Source organism: Harpia harpyja, chromosome 5, assembly GCF_026419915.1.
Source record: "Harpia harpyja isolate bHarHar1 chromosome 5, bHarHar1 primary haplotype, whole genome shotgun sequence".
Classification (NCBI taxonomy): Eukaryota; Metazoa; Chordata; class Aves; order Accipitriformes; family Accipitridae; genus Harpia; species Harpia harpyja.
Window position 1 is genome coordinate 59,185,561 of NC_068944.1, and position 17,656 is coordinate 59,203,216.

At 39.3% G+C, this 17,656-nt stretch overlaps 1 protein-coding gene across 1 annotated transcript in view; it reads right to left on the reverse strand.

Moving 5' to 3' along the window:
* The window catches only part of ANGPT1 (angiopoietin 1), a 166,654-nt gene that overhangs the window by 133,836 nt on the left and 15,162 nt on the right, over window positions 1-17,656 (reverse strand). The window lies entirely within an intron of this gene.

The window sequence follows — 17,656 nt, forward strand, 5'->3', positions numbered from 1 at the left end:
GTTTGCAAATGGGTGTGACCTACAAGTATATTTTCAAGGGCAATAGATTTTGGTGTACTGGCAAAAATTAAGGATGTAATATAATATTTAGTATAAGCAGAGATAACTGATTCGGACATCTGTTACGTATTAACATGTAAACAGTTTATTCTCTTTAGCTGATAAAGTGTTCAACCACTATTCTAAGTCGGTAACAAATATAGGTATAGTGTGAACTTATTACATCCATGTTTCATTAAATTCATATGAATATGAATTTTAGGTAGCAGTGACATAGTCAACCCAATGTTTGGGGTTAACAAAATAATTTTTGAGGATTAGTATTATGTCTGTGTTATCCAAGGGCTAGCCTATATAAAACCTTGTGGCATCCCTCAGCTGAGAAGAGAAATCAGCCCAGTACCTAACTGATTATTTCATAACTGAAATATAAGTATTACTCTCACAAGCTTTGGTGTTTATGTTATTTTATAACTATAAATTTCCACTTTTTGGCCTAAACCAATAACTTTTTTTTCTAACCACACAAAGACGAAATGTGAGCTGACCCAACTCAATAGATGCATACAAGAATATAACATCAAATGAATTATTACTTCATATTTCTTTGATATGTTTCAGACTTGGAGAGACCTAAAACTTTATAGGGATTAATTCATTTAATTTCACAATTTTTTTTCCTGGGAATGAGTCACATAAGAGCCTGTGACACTGTTAGTCATAAAGCAGGGGATATTAACCTTTAAGTCTCTGTCCTCAGGGCAAAACTACCCTCTTCCATTTTTTTCTCCAAGCAAAAGTCGAACGAACATCTCCAAAACTCACCATCTCTCATAAATCTTGACATTACCAAATGGAAGGAGAACCACAGGTCAATGAATCTAGTTTCTGCATTTACAAGTGACAGCGTAATAGTGTGCAACTGCATTATAATATTATTCACATTTATTTCCTATTTTGGCAGAAACAAGTAAACAAAGCCAATCCCTTCAGAGCCACTATAACTGTTTCCTGACTTTCAATTCATTTAGTCTGCCAAAACAAGTCAATTGCTTGAACCATTCTATATCCTGGATTAACACATCACCTGTGGTTTGTGCCTATCACTTTTCCCATACCCCAGCAGCAGCAATATGAGGAGCGTGAAGACACACATTGACTACATCCCTCTCGTGGAGTCCTTGAGCACAGATACCCCCTGCCAGGGGGTAGTACCCTTTGCTCTGCTGCCCTCCCTCTGAATGCACCTGCGTGTCCAACATGCTGTCCTTGTGTCCAACACGCTCCCCCAGTGGGAGCATCAGCAGGAGGTTGGGACTGGGGAGCCGGCGTGGAGCACACCTATCTCACTGCCTAGACACAGCCCAGGACTGAGTGGCTTGGTGCTTTAGGGGGGTGTCTGGAGGAGGCAACCCCAAGAATGAGCCTTCTCCTTAGGCAAATGTACCAGGGGCACATGAACAACACACTTTTTAGTGCAAACCAATTGTAATATTATTTTTTGAATGTCATCTAAAATAAAACTTGTATTTTTCAAAAATGTTCAGGAATCTGCATAAACATCTGTGATACACATGGATTAGCTTATGGATGACAAAAAAAGGAAAGAGCAACTTCAGGGGAGGTTTATAATGGAAAATATTGTGACTCCTTAACTGACAGGTCATGACTAGTGCCCTGTAAATTAATATGAGCCAATCTGTGTGAACTACAGTGTTATATTCTTCCATTATATCATTTTAAATGTGTTTCCTGTGTTCAGATCCTGCAAGAGTGATAAAAAATACATTTTAAAAGACAGTTTTTGTATAAGGACATGCTGGTTTATGTTTAAAAATCAGGCACTTAAGAAAAGGGACAGACATTTATTAATTTTTAAGAAAGATTCAGCTAGGGTGTAGTTCTTTGTGACAGAATAGTTCCCACTGTAATATAAGAGAAAAGGAAATACATTTTATCTATGTCATTCTGAAAAACAGATAAGTTTATTATTGTTGTTTATTTATATATCACCCCACAACCAGCCTCCCCCAAACCCCTGAGTTTATTTTCCTTAGCAATCATATCTGTTCACAATTGCTCATGTCCTTATCTGACTTAGTTGCTTATGTGTCATCTATATTAAATAATCTCAATTCCCATTCATATCAGCATGATATAAAAATAAAACTTATAGAGAATTCTTTTTTTCTAATATGGTCAGAACAAAAACAATCAGATTTAACTGTCAGACTTTGGTGGCTTGCTGAACAAAATTTATGAAGGAATCTCCTCAAATTAATGTTCTCCCTTTAATGTTCCTTAACATAATACAGAAAACGGCTGCAGAGAAACGCATTTTCTAACTGTTTATTTCAACTGACAGAAAGCAGAACACAAACTTTGTCAATAATGAAAAGAATTCCTAGCCAGGTCCTCTGAAATTGTAAACTTTTCTAAAATCCAATTAATGATAATCAAATAGTTTGACATCTATTAATGTAGACATTCAGCACGAAGTAAATGCTCAGAAATGTTTGTGATTATTATTTAGCTTGTATAACTTTTGCTGATTATGTGTTTTGCAACATTCTATAAAGCAGGCAGAAGTGAGACCTGAATTAAATAAAATAATATTTTTATAAGGAAGAAAAAATGAAAAAAGGGGTTTACAAAAATTTTTACAAAAGTGGTATCATTAGTAACTATTTCAAGTTTTTACTTGATGTTGCCTATCATTTCCTTTTTTTTCCACTCACTATTTGTTTTTTTCTTCTCTAATTGTCCAATTAGCTACATAAGCATGAAGCACATTATTAATTTAGATTTGTATCTAATAAGACATTAGGCATCTGCATCCTAAGCACTGAACGTGTAAGGACAAAGCCTTGAGAATAATGTTTGAACTCAGAGTCTGAGCCTGTGTTCTAGCACCTGAGACACGTTACTTATTATTTCTCAGGAAATAATACAGCACAGAAATATGTTTCGCTCCTTTGTGGTGTTTAGGTAGTTTGAATCATGAGTTGAAAAGATGTGCCTTTATATACTTGGCATCAGGAACCCAAATATATTCTTTTAACAAAAGACATCTAGTAATATTCTTAAAAAGCTGTGATTAGGCTTTATGTATTCTATTATATGCTAAAGCTGTGTTGACACCTTTCTACTCTTTATAAATTGGCCCAATGAATATAACACTAACATGAAGTATGAGACCTCAAGTACCTTCTAAGCAGGAGAGCATTTGGTTCCCCACCTTCTACCTCACACCTTACCAGCATAAAGGTCAGACTGAGTAAAGTTCTTAAACAGGTCCTTTAAAATCATTAGAAAGATTATAAAGTTAGTAGATGGTTTTGATTAGTTAATTGTGAGAGATAAGCTGTTATCTCTGTTTAGGAATATTTTTTGTTAATTAGAAGAATGTAGTTCCCTATTAAAGAGAAACCCAGTCAGAACAATAAGAACCTGTTTAAAAGGACAAGGACCTTAATACTATGGCTGGTCCTTCCATTTACTCTTTTATGCAATCCTGGATCCACTACAGTCACTAAAGGTTTAGCTGTTGCTTTCACTAAAGGTGCCCTATATGTTAATCTGTAGTTTAAGATGTCCTATAATCACCTGAGTGATTTTAAAGTTAACAACTAACGTCCATTGGCACTTTTGTTTAAGAGATGACTGTAATGTGTCTTAAGCATATTCTTAACATTAAACTTTAACTTTAATGTTGCTGAACAGAATCTTGGCCAAGAAAAAAAAAAGTAGTAAACATAATAGTTTCTGCTTTATCTGAGATGCTTCATTTAGCTATTTATAATAGCCTCTCTTTTGCAAAAAATATTATTTTGATGTTTCCTTTTCATATCCATCTTAGTAATTGCATACTGTGACATGCAATTCTGGAGGTCTCTGTTGAGCAGCAAATATATCTCTGTTCTTGGTAATCCAAACATGGACTGTGTTGCTTGCTTTGACAGCCAAAAAAGTTTGCGATAGAAACTCCACCACTTCACTCCTTTTTTTTTTTCCCTCTACCTTTTTTTTAAGGGTCAGGTAGGGTCTTTGAATTGGGTTTTGTGCCTTACAGCATTTTTAACCGCTTTCCTGCTCGTTGAATTTTAATAATAAGCCTGAAAATAAAAACTGGGGTTCTAAACCTTTTTGTTTCAAAGACTGCTTTTCCACTGTACTGTCCTACCCCAAGAAGCATTGTTTCAGTTAACATGGCTTAACTGACATAGTTAAACAAAGAGTCTAGCAGAGCCCTGTCCCTCTGCAGCACATGCTTTTAAAGTGCAGACCCCTCTGGTCACACAGAGCTCCTCCCTGGGACCTCTCCCTGCTTCCCAGAAAATGCCTTGAGAGACCAAGGCTGTACCTTATCTCTCAATTCAGGGTTGAGAGACAGAGCAGCAGAGTGGGATGATGAGCGAGTTTTTCCTAAGTAATGGTGGCAGTGCCAATACTTGCTAGGAGACCCCCATCTGCTAGGACAGCGATAGGAAGTCAGGACATGCAGTTTTATGCGAACAGCTACTGCCTGGCTGATCAGAAGACCTGAGTCCAAACAGACTGGACTAAGCAGGATGATATCTAGCTGTTTTTTCCCCTCATATTAGATCATGCACTGGAAAATTCAGAAAATTCAGATCCTGATAAAAGAGCAACAAAGTCTGAGAGAAAGACTGTTTCACAGGCTTCCTGGCTCCTCAGGCAAAAAACATTAGAAAATCTTAGGGACAAAATGCTTTTTCTGTAGGATTCTTAGTCCAGATTTTGCATTGTAAAGAAGCTGATACAGTTCTTACCCAATAGGCATTCAAATATTAAGATACAGTAAGCATCTGAATGTTTGGAGGCTAATCCAAATTGAACTTGAACTCTGATCTTGTCACTAAAAGTGACTTTCACCCACAAAAAGTTCTGGTAAACCAAAGCGCTAAGGAAGGGTAACATTCTGCATCTGTAGCCAGAGACTAAAGATGTATTTTATTACTTTAGGAAGAAAAAATAATTAGCTAAAACCAGTAAGTATCCACATTACTGGAACCCTAACAACCTTGTCACTTGTTTCTGGAATTCTTTTTCATTTTAGTTTATGTCCATAAATTACACAAAATGCATTCCAGTTTTAAAAAACAAGCCTCATAACCATTATGAAAAGACACAAGCTCAACATGCCAAAAGACTCTGTTTATTTCTGAATGAACATCTAATCTGTTTTAATTGAAATCAGTTGCCAAACTCCAGCTGATTTTGGGGGAAGTAGAATTATGACCATTGTGGAATTCCAACATAAACACATACTATACACACATCTGCATATACCCTTATGTGAAAATAACCTCGGGGTCATCAAAAAACAAGGACACATCTTGCTCTCTAGGGCAAATTTGGAGCAAGAGTTGAAATCAAACTTCTGGAGCCATTGCAAGATACCTCAAACGCTCTTCTTTCATGTATCAGTGTTTCCAAGAGCAAAACATCCAGACACTTGCAGAGGCCCTTCAAGCTAACATGCTTAACACTACTCCAAAACTCTTTCCCCTTAAAACAATTACAAATTATTTCTGTAGGAATGTTTCAGGAAAGGAGTTCAAATGCAAATTTGCAATGGAAACCTACTTTCCAGGCAGGATTTGTCACCTCCACTTCCAGGCTCCTGTGTGGCCCAGCACAAAGATATTTCCAGGCTCCCAGTTCTGCAAAGAGCCACTGAATGGATTCGCAAGGACCTGTGACCCAGAAAGTCCTGGGATTGCCAGCTGCAAAGGTCCAGACTCCCAGGTCCTCCAAGGTTAGCAAGCTCTTGGCTCAATTTCAGTCTGGACAGACATGAAGCCAGGAGTTTTGAAGCTCATGGGAGCCATAGCATCTGAGTGCCAAGGTTTCTGGGTCAGCTTTGACTCCTAGGCACTCCAGTTCCTCCGCACATTGGGATCTCAGGGAATCCAAGGTCCGTGGCACATAGCCAGTTCATCAGACTGGCTGTTTCTGAGCCAGGATTGCATTTCCTTTCACAGATAATTATGAATAATAATTCCCCATCAAATTGAAACCTAATTTTAAAATATTGGAAAATTACTGAAACTACCTGAATAATAGAGTGAGAACTGGAGAGTTACCTACAATGAATGACCACAGGAAAAAACGTATTAATGAGGAAATAAAATTATGCCATAAAGAACAGAGGCACTTGAATAGATCATCTAATGTCAAGTTACAATAAATAAAAAGAGAACAAGGAAGAAAGAAACAAGGCAACTAGGTGGTGAAGAAAAGGTTGAAAATTAAAGGTAATCCCTGTATGGCCCTACAACTGAATAAAATGTTTCTTCAGTCTTCCATAAAAATATTTACATGGTGCTTGGGGAGGCAGATGGTTATTTAACATCTAGAAATGGAGGTTTCTGCCACCAAATGTCATCCTTATTAGCTGAAGTTTTCTAGGGGAAAAAAAGTAGAGACAGGACTAATTTGTACAACTCTGGACATCTACACTCAGATTATATGAACAAGTGCAGAAAAGTACCACTGTGATGACTGGAAGTATGGAGAACTAAACTGACAAAAAGTTAAAAGTGATCAGCTTATTTTACTTAGAAAAAAAAAAAAAAAAGAGCAAGATTTTTTCTCTGTAAAATGACCTCCCTTCCTAACTTTAAAATCTTGCTTCCTATTCATCTTCCAATTGTTCAGGGTATTCAACAGAGGTGTTGAAGCTCAGCGTGTGTTCATCTCTTACTGCTGTATAACCTCTTGACAGGAAGAATAGGAAATTCAAGATTTAAATCATGCTATTAATTCCACCAAATCTGATAGATTGAGAACAGCATTTAATGTCAAGAGAAAACTATGCTAAACTTAAACTAAAATTGTGTTACTAAGAGCTATACCTTACCCTCAAAGCAATAGAGGTCAGTATTAGTATGATGGATACATATAAAATTGTCAGTGCTTACATCAGAATTATTGTATGTCTCAATTTTCACTATCACCAGGTAAAAAATATACATTTTTCTAACAGGATAATTAAACAGCACAGTCTCTCACATTATTTCTGATGACTTTAACATTATGCCAACTTTCAACCAAATCAGCCTGTGCTGAAGAGAGATTCCTTTTCACATTTGTAATGCAGTTAGCTAATGTTATTTCTGAAGTCAGTATAAATGGATTCCGTGACAGTAAATAATAAACAAAATGTGATAAAAGGATTCTTTCAAAATATATGTTCTGTCATTCAAAATTGCAGATGTTTTGAGTTTCATTCAATATCCTTCTTTTACAGCACTCATGAATTTCTAGATGGGACATAATCCTTTTTGCATCTTACTCTTCAAGATAGTATGCTCAACTAACGCAGCTTAGGTATTTCTGGATCATAACTGGAAGGCAAAAAAGATTATATATATCTGAAAGGTTCTCTTGAGCCAAAGGGATACCAAAGTCTGCCAAATTGTCTTTGGATTATGTGTTGAAATAAGAGGAAAATACAACTTCTTCAGTCCCTCCCTGGTATAGTGAGTATCTGAAAGAAAAGTTGGCCTCACCAGAAGTTAGACTACTGCCAGATGAAAGCCAACCTGTAGTGACTCTCAATATCTCCTATGCTAGTAGTGAGTGTTAATTCAGATTGTAACCACCACCCTCAGTCTCACTTCTCATCATAGTCCCTTGCACCAGGTGCCTAATTATCTTTGGATACTTTGTATTCGGTTTGTGTGGTGGGGTTTTGGTAGCAGGGGAGGGGCTGCAGGGGTGGTAGCACCTCTGGAATAACATTTTTAAGAAGGGGAACATCCAGTGGAGAGGGGAGTGGAATGTGAGAGAAACACCTACGCAGACCCCCAGGTCAGTGAAGAAGGAGGAGGAGGATGTGCTCCAGGCACCGGAGCAGATTCCCCTGCAGCCTGTGGGGAAGACCATTGTGAGGCAGGCTGTCCCCCTGCAGCCCATGGGGGTCCACTGTGGAGCAGATATCCACCTGCAGCCTGTGGAGGACCCCATGCTGGAGCAGGCAGATGCCTGAAGAAGGCTGTGACCCTGTGGGAAACCTGTGCTGGAGCAGTCTGTGCCTGAAGGACTGCAGCCCGCGGAAAGGACCCACGCTGGAGCAACTCGTGAAGAACTGCAGCCTGTCGGAAGGACCAGCCCTGGAGAATTTCATGGAGAAGTGTCTCCCGTGGGAGGGACCCCACGCTGGAGCAGGGGAAGAGTGTGAGGAGTCCTCCCCTGAGGTGGAAGGGGCGTCAGAAACAACATGTGATGAACTGACTGCAACCCCCATTCCCCATCCCCCTGTGCTGCTGAGGGAAGGAGGTAGAGAAAATTGGGAGTGGAGTTGAACCCAGGAAGGAGGCAGGGGTGGGGGGAAGGTGTTTTAAGATTTCATTTTATTTCTCATTATCCTATTCTGATTTGATTGGTAACAAATTAAATTGATTTTTTTTTTCCCCTCCCAAGTCAAGTCTGTTTTGCCCTTGACCATAATGGGTGAGTGACCCCTCCCTGTCCTTGTCTTGACCCATGGGCCTTTCATTATATTTTCTCCTCCACATCCCACCAGGGGGAGGAGTGACTGAATGGCTGCATGGTGCTTTGTTGCCTGCTGGGCCTAGACCACGACATGCCTTCATACAATGGAGTTTTCTAGCTGCCTTCATTTAAGTCCTTTTGGGCATTGCCCAAAGAAGGAGCCTTGCAGCTGGCTATGAATCTCTTGGGCAACAAATGCAAAACATAAAAGTAGAACAAAAATTAAAAACAAGCATGCATTGAAGTTAGTGACAATTTAAATAAAGAATATGCTTGGAACCATATGTTCAAAATTATGTGTACATATGCAAAAGAAAACAATGCCTGTTCTGCTTGTAGTTACATTTTGTTGAACTCAGAGATGCTATACTGATCTACAGCCAACATAAGCGGAAACAGAAGCAAGGCCAGTGGATATTCCAGTAAGTATAACAAGAAAGAAAGAATATCTTATGTTGCTGAGAGAAATTAATCAAAATCAAATTAGTATTAACATTACCTAGCCTTGATAACATAAAAAAGGCTATTAAAATATAGATAATCCTACAAGTTCACATAAAAGCTGCCTTTTCTGTTGCGAAGAGTGTTTGAAGTATTGATAAAAGACCTGATCATTTATCTTTAGCTGAAAAGTCTTCTACAATTTTTCAGATATAACAACATTGTTCCTTGGAATTTTCTTATCATTCCTTCTTCCTACAGAAAATTTCATATGTTTTCTACTCAACAGTGGAGTAATGGCTTTACTGCTGATGTTCCTTACATTTTTACCAAATTTGTTTGTGCTTATGTATTTTAATAGTTCATTCCCTTACATGCTATGTAACAGAGATAACAGTGGCTTGACCTAACAAGCTAGCTCTTCCAAACTAAAGACATTTGAAAAAAATTGTAAATCAAACAAAACTATGCTATTCTAAATATTTATATGAACACAGCTTTTCTAGGACCTACAGTAGAAAACATGCAGAAACATATGAAGAATCAGCTAAAATTGTACACAGTACAGTAAACGTGTTAAATTCAGAAATATGCACATAATAACAATATATAAAAACACAATGCTTTCCTTTATGTGTTTGACAATTCACACAATGTGGGTTTAGGCAAATATGTGGCAACATCGTATTCACTCATAAAAAGTCAATTAAATATCCACATTGTCATAGTTATTTCTTCTGCAATGAATGACATTTTGCCTGGGAACCAAGTCAAAAGTGTGTATCAAACAGCACAAGTTGAGGAATTTGGTCCAAAACTCTGTGTAGAGACAAATCCCTTTGAAAATGTTCATGTTTTGTAACCATTTTACAACAAACTCATCTCTGTTACTCATAGAATCATAGAGTCATTTAGGTTGGAAAAGACCTTTAAGATCATCGAGTCCAACCGTTAACCTAGCACTGCCAAGTCCACCACTAAACCATGTCCCTACACACCACATCTACACGTCTTTTAAATATCTCCAGGGATGGTGACTCAACCACTTCCCTGGGCAACATGTTCCAATGCTTGACAACCTTTTTGGTAAAGAAATTTTTCCTAATGTCCAATCTAAAAGTCCCCTGGTGCAACTTGAGGCCATTTTCTCTGGTCCTATTGCTTGTTACTTGGGAGAAGAGACTGATGCCCACCTTGCTACAACCTCCTTTCAGGTAGTTGTAGAGACTGATAAGGTCTCCCCTCAGCCTCCTTTTCTCCACGATAAACAACCCCAGTTCCCTCAGCCATTCCTCATTACACTTGTGCTCTAGACTCTTCAACTGCTTCCTTGCTCTTCTCTGGACATGCTCCAGCAACTCAACACCTTTCATGTAGTGAGGGGCCCAAAACTGAACACAGTACTCAAGGTGCAGCCTCACCAGTGCCAAATACAGGGGAGCAATCACCTCCCTGCTCCTGCTGTCCACACTATGTCTGATACAAGCCAAGATGCTATTGGCCTTCTTGGCCACCTGGGCACACTGCTGGCTCATATTCAGCCAGCTGTCGACCAACACCCCAGGTCCTTTTCCACTGGGCAACTTTCCAGTCACTCTTCCCCAAGCCTGTAACACTGCACAGGGTTGTTGTGACCCAAGTGCAGGACCTGGCACTTAGCCTTGTTGAATCTCATACAATTGGCCTTGGCCCATCAATCCAGCTTGTCCAGATCCCTCTGTAGAACCTTCCTTCCCTTAAGCAGATCAACACTCCAGCCCAACTTGGTGTCGTCTGCAAACTTGCTGAGGGTGCACTCGATCCTTTCCCTCATCCACTAAGTGGGTCACCTGGTCATAGAAGGAGATCAGGTTAGTCAAGCTGGTCCTGCCTTTCATAAACCCATGCTGACTGGGCCTGATCGCCTGCTTGTCCTGTACGTGCCACGTGATGGCACTCAATATGATCTGCTCCATAACCTTCCCCAGCACCGAGGTCAGGCTGACAGGCCTGTAGTTCCCCGGATCCTCCTTCCGGCCCTTCTTGTAGATGGGCATCACATTTGCTAACTTCCAATCAACCGGGACCTCCCCCATTAGCCAGGACTGCTGGTAAATGATTGAAAGTGGCTTGGTGAACACTTCCACCAGCTCCCTCAATACCCTTGGGTGGATCCCATCCAGCCCCATAGACATGTGTGTGTCTAAGTGGTGTAGCAGGTCACTAACCATTTCCCCTTAGATTATGGGGGCTTCACTCGGCTCCCCATCCCTGTCTTTCAGCTCAGGGGGCTGGGTAACCACACAACCGGTCTTACTGTTAAAGACTGAGGCAAAGAAAGCATTAAGTACCTCAGCCTTTCCCTCATCTTTTGTCACTGTGTTTCCCCCTGCATCCAGTAAAGGATGGAGATTCTTCTTAGCCTTCCTTTTGTTGCTAATGTATTTATAGAAACATTTTTATTGTCTTTTACAGCAGTAGCCAGATTAAGTTCTAGTTAGGCTTTGGCCTCCTAATTTTCTCCCTGCGTAACCTCATGACATCCTTGTAGCCCTACTGAGTTACCTGCCCCTTCTTCCAAAGGTCATAAACTCTCCTTTTTTTTCTGAGTTCTAGCCAAAGCTCTCTGTTCAGCCAAGGCAGTCTTCTTCACTGCCAGCTCGTCTTTCAGCATAAGGGGATGGCCTGCTCCTGCGCCTTCAGGATTTCCTTCTTGAAGAATGTCCAGCTTTCCTGGACTCCTCTGCCCTTCAGGACTGCCTCCCAAGGGACTCTGTCAGCCAGTCTCCTAAACAGGCCAAAGTCTGCCCTCTGGAAGTCCAAGGTAGCAGTTCTGCTGACCCCCCTCCTTACTTCTCCGAGAATCGAAATCTCTAGCATTTCGTGATCGCTATGCCCAAGACAGCCTCCAACCATCACATCACCTGCAAGTCCTTCTCTGTTCACAAACAACAGGTCCAGCAGAGCCCCTTCCCTGGTTGGCTCACTCACCAGCTGTGTCAGGAAGTTATCTTCCACACACTCCAGGAACCTCCTAGACTGTTTCCTCTCCGCTCTATTGTATTTCCAGCAGACATCTGGTAAGTTGAAGTCCCCCACGAGAACAAGGGCTAGTGATTGTGAGACTTCTCCCAGGTGCTTATTATTCCACTATCCCTGTTAGAGCTATGCTACCACAAACTTGATGCAAAGTGGATCCATTTGTTTGTACACTGAAAATAAGTCTTATTCATGGGTTCAATTTTTGCTTTCAGTTGTAAGTGGAAAAGTAGAAGCAGGTCTATTAACAGGATATGTACTGGAAGGAAGCAACTTCCCACCCAGCTCTGCAGCATCCCAGTGCCCAGACCTGTCCTTTGACTCTGCTGCAGGTCTACAGGCCAACCTCAGACATGCAGATGCGTGGCTTACTGCAAGCAAAGCAAATTTATCTCAAAAGCAAAGAGACCAAGCAAATAGCTGAACATACACATGCGTATGAACAGACTTTGTCTTAAGTTCATATAAGGCAGATTCGTTCACAGTGTCTAGACTGGTAAAGAGTTTAGAGGTCCTGTTGAACTCTTGTTCTAGTCCTCAAAAGGATTAGGGGCAGGAAAAAAACAAACAAACAAACGAAACAAAACAAAACCCTATAAGGAAACTCCCTCATTTGCAACCTGGAAGCTGGATAACAATGTGGAAGTTTGTTACCTTTGTTGACTCAATGGTCACAAGACTGCCGTACATACTGTCTGATCTGGGACTGCTCTCATTTTGGAGAACTTCAAAGTTTCTTAACAGGTGTAATTTTCAACAGACGTTGATTCTGCAGCTCCTAAGAGACGAACATTGCAGCCTGTGCACTCTGATTACTAGTCATCTTTGAAAATGTAATCTGTGTACAGATTTTCAATAACACTAGGCACCCACCAATATTGTTGATGTCAAGGGTAGTTCCCAGCCCCTGTGAAGGTCAGATTTTACATTTTTCTCCTAACACACTTCTATGGTCTGAAATTACAGGAGCCTCTAAACTTCAAACAACATATATTAAAAGGAAAACAAAAAATTGCTTCAAAACTGCTGTTAAGCTGTGATTTTCCTACTAATGATTAAACAAAGGGTTTTAATGTACATTCTTTATGTAAAATAATATTCAGTCTATACATTGCCTCAATCATTTGTATGAGTTTCTAGCATGATTCATACAAGGCAACACATGCTCTACATTTTACCTGTCATCACATTTAACCTCAGTGGAGAGTGATTTGTTGCTAATAAATTATACATTACATTGTAAGGCATTTTCAACAAATTTCAGATTTTACTTTTCATTTTAAAAGTTAGTGCTGTTAGATGTTTCCATACCTTCTCTGCAACAATGGGAATCAATGGGCTGTAACATAACAAGAGCTTTTCAGTTCAGGAAAGGTTTTTACTTGCTAAGAAGAGGAAATGGCTCTCTCCTTTTGACAACCAGAAGTAGGTGTCAAATGGTTGGCTTTTGCATGGGTGGTGCTGAGGATACACTACTGCATAGCATCACTGCCCCTTTGCACATCAGGTTGTGTGACCAGGGCTGGTCTCTTAAGAAAGCAAAAAAAAAGGTCAGTTTGGAAATTGAGTGAGAAAATGAAATAGCATGGATGTGTGCGGGAGCTCTGGCCAGTTTAGTTTTCATTCCAATAAAGCGGGGAATGAGGTTTTGATGTAAGCATGAGCATCCAGATGCCTAGCTGACTTAAATCAACACCATTCCACTAATCTAGCTTGAGCAGTGTCAATTTACAGCAGCTGTGAAATTAATCCATCAGTAACTGCCACAAAAAATAAAATTTCCAGACAGCAATGAGATGAGTAACCTGAGAGACAGCTGGCTATTTACCTATCTGTATTAGTGTGAAGTATTTTGATAGCTATCATACAAACACTGAAACTGCCCCAAGTCTTGGTTTTATTGTTGGCTGTACTTAGATTTCCCAAGTGTCTAAAGGTATATCAGCTACCCCTTGTGTATCTTGGGTTTTCCACTGGATAATGAGAACAAAATTGATGCCACCACCAAGCCTTCCAATTGCTATGAAGCTTTATTCACCAATGTCTGTAAAATGTGTTGAGAATCTGAATACAAAAAGTTATAGAAGTATGATCAATTGTTGCCATTATTTAAGAAATGAGTGCAAGACTACGAAAGGAAGCATGGAGCCTCTGTCAATATTAGAGAGAGCTATAATACATATATGCACGGAACTCATGGCATAAACACTACTTCGTTCATAATGTCAGAAATTAAACCAGCAGAGCTTGATATACAGTCTTGACTGCACTGAAATTACTTGAAGTTCTGCCTTTGACATCACTATAGCTAGCATATCTTCCTAGATGCTTTATTTATATCAGAAAATGTAAGTAAAATGTTGTTCATAATTTGAAACATAATCTTTATAACATTTTCTTCTCAAGTTTGTCAGTAATTCTGTAAACTTTGTTCCAAGGTAAAAATCCTGTAAATGTTTACTGCACTTACATTTCACCTGTACTAACAACAGATGTGTTCTTGCTTCACTGCATGTTGTATTTAATGTACATTATTCAGTTGTGATGAATTGTGATGGACAAGTGGTTTAATTCTGATCTTTTTATGTGTGCTCTGTAACTAAAATAAATATCGAAAACCTTCATTACTTGCTTCCAGGTAGTAAAACTATAGAAAAAGTTCTGTATTTAAGAATTGGGCAAACTATTTTCTTCCATATACAAAAGATATCCCAAAGGAAGGCAGTAACAGTCAAATTTTGTTTGGAAAGTACATCTTTAATAAAAAATCATTTGCAAAAAACACTATACAAAAGAATCACGGACACCTGAATTTCCTCATTTGTTAGCAAAGATAACACAAGGTGAAAAATATGAACAGGTTAAAAATTCAAGCAAACAGACCGATTCTTTATGGGGAGGGACACTCAAGTAGCTCTTATCATTTTTTAAATTTATCTGGTCACTTTCACATTAAGATTTTTTCTCAGTATGTTGCAGTGTAGAAACACAAAATTAATATGTACATGGGCGTGGTGACTGGCACACAGTATTAAAAGGCATCATCATCATCAGAAGATGCCAGAGGGATGACATATAGCCCTATCAACCAAGTCATGAAGGCTTTTCAGAAAAAAAAAGAGCCCCTGGTTTTCCGATCATGTTTGCAACATCCAGGGATGCATTGCTAGTATATCACTCAACAAAACAGTGGAATATTATCGTGTTCAGCATGGATCTACTTTTTTGTTTTGCAACATAATTGCTGTAAGAGTTTTTTCTTAAGCAGATTGATGATTTTTTTTTTTCCTTTAGCATGAACTAAATTAACCAGCTAAAAAATATTTTTCTTAATTGAAACAAAAAAAAGGGCAGTGGAAGAAAAGTTACAAATAGTTCTCTTCAAACTCAGATGCCTCTAGTTCAGTGGGGATAGTTTGCATGATCTTTTCTATATCAACAACGTTCCACATGCATATTCTGTCTTTTTCATTAAAAAATAGAATGGCAGAAGCAACTCTTCCCAGATGAACAGGAGGACACCAATACGGTGCATTCTTTTTCTAACATCTCCACTGTGCCTGTACATTGATATTACACTCAGGCTTCTCCTTCATATCCCAAGATAATACTGGAACTTGATTCTATTTTCACTCAAGTCAGCCCTAGGACAGTCACTTTGTAGCAGTCTGCTGATTTTATGAGCAGAAAAATGTTTTCCGGTGGCATCTCTTTCAGTTTATGAAAACCTCAATTTTTTAAAAGAAAAGGAAGATTAATTTATAAATAAATAAATAAATAGATAAAAAAGAGACAGATGACATTGTTTAACCAAGAATTCTATCCTTTTGGCTGAAAACCACAACATTTTGATTTGCAGTTGTTGCTCTCTGCCATGTAGCTACTTTTACCTGAGATCTCAAGCCCTCAGGTTGGAAGGTCTCTAACTGGATTACATCTGCTACGTAGCAATTTTGCCACACAAATATCTCATGGAAATGTCCAAACAATCTGCAGAAAATGTCAACAAAAAGGAATTTTCTATTTTAAAACATTTCAGAAAAAGAAACAAAAACATTTCCTGACTGTCTTCAGCAAAAGAAAAACGAAAAACTCAAATGTCCCCTGAAAATACAGGCCAGATAGAACCCAAGACTAGGTTTAAATTAAAATAATCTGCCTGATCAGTTTGAGTGCTTCTGTTTCAACAGGTATCTCAGTTCTTCTTTGGTATTTTAAGGGACTGGAAAGAGGAATACTGAAAAAAACTGATAGGCAAAGTTGTGTTTATGTTCTTTTTGATGTGAACGAAAAAGGAAATGCTGAAAATGCCTTTATAAAATTGTTCTCATGAGATGTACTTCCCACTTTCAGGCCTGGGGAGTGCTGGGATAAGGCTGTGCACATAATAAAAGCCAAACACAGAATCCCATCCTCAAATGAACAAAAAAATCTGAGTTTGCTTCTCACAGACTGGGCTTGAGTCTTCTTTCAGCTGCAGCAGACTGACATTGGCATCGTTCCACTGATGCCATTGACATGATTTCTGACTTATACTGTTGTTCCAGGGCTTTCTAAAAGTGGTCTTTTTTGTATTATAAAACCACCACTGCACATGGTATTAGCTGGTATCTTTTTAGGCATGTGGAGGAAAGAACTGGCTGGGGATAGAGACTGTACTATCATCTCAGTTCTTGATGTGGTACCCCACAAATTTATGCTGACACAATGCAGCGATTGTAGAGCATATTGTGAGGAAGCACACCATCTGTTTTCTGCCTCTGCTTTTCTATAAATAACAGACTTCAGTCTCTGTGGGTGCCAGGCTAGCCTTTTGCAACATACCCCTCTAGCCCTTTAAAATTCCTCCTGACCATCTGGGAATTTCCTGTTCTGCCAAATAGGTTCATCTGGACAGAGCTGAGGTCTGTCTCTCACCGTTTGGAAATCCCCTTACATTAGGGCAGGGATGTTTTGAAGTAGGTGAATCCAGACAGCCAGTGCCAAAAAGTAGACCTGGAACTTCTGCCACTCCTGAAAAAGTGCCAGGGGAAGGAGGGCCCAAGGGGTCAGTTTCGGCTGGGTGGGCCTGAAGTTGGGAAATGCCCTTTTCTGGACAGGAACTGAGCTCAGATTTTTACTGCTGATTCACTGTGAGCAGCATCAGGCCAGGCTCCGCAGGAATTCATTAGCATCACGCTCCGGGTGAGAGTCAAGAGACTTTTTTTTCAGTTTCTAATCCTCTCGAGGCTATTTAATGATAATGGTTTGAGTTTGTGGAACGTGTTGAAAACCTCCTTTGGGTTCATGTTCCCATAGGAAATTACTGCTTTTTCTAGTCATACTTTTTGGTAAGGGCTCATGCTAGCAACACCTGGAAAACATGATAGCAATACCAGACTAAGCCTGATAGAAGCAAACCCAAAATTAATATCCACTCTGATAGAAAAAACACCGAGCAGCTCCGACTCAGGATGTCAAACTGTCTCACAATATAAAGTTTGTATTGCATTACGAGTAGTATTCTCAAAATAATCTTGCTGTAGCTTGCTTATAGCCTTTCAGAAGGATTTTACTATGGAAGCGAAAACATGACAGCATTCAAAATCACACTGACATAACTAACACTGAGGTGTCATCTTGAAACTTAAGAATAATGAAAATAGGAAATTTACCCTAAAACACATTGCCAGAG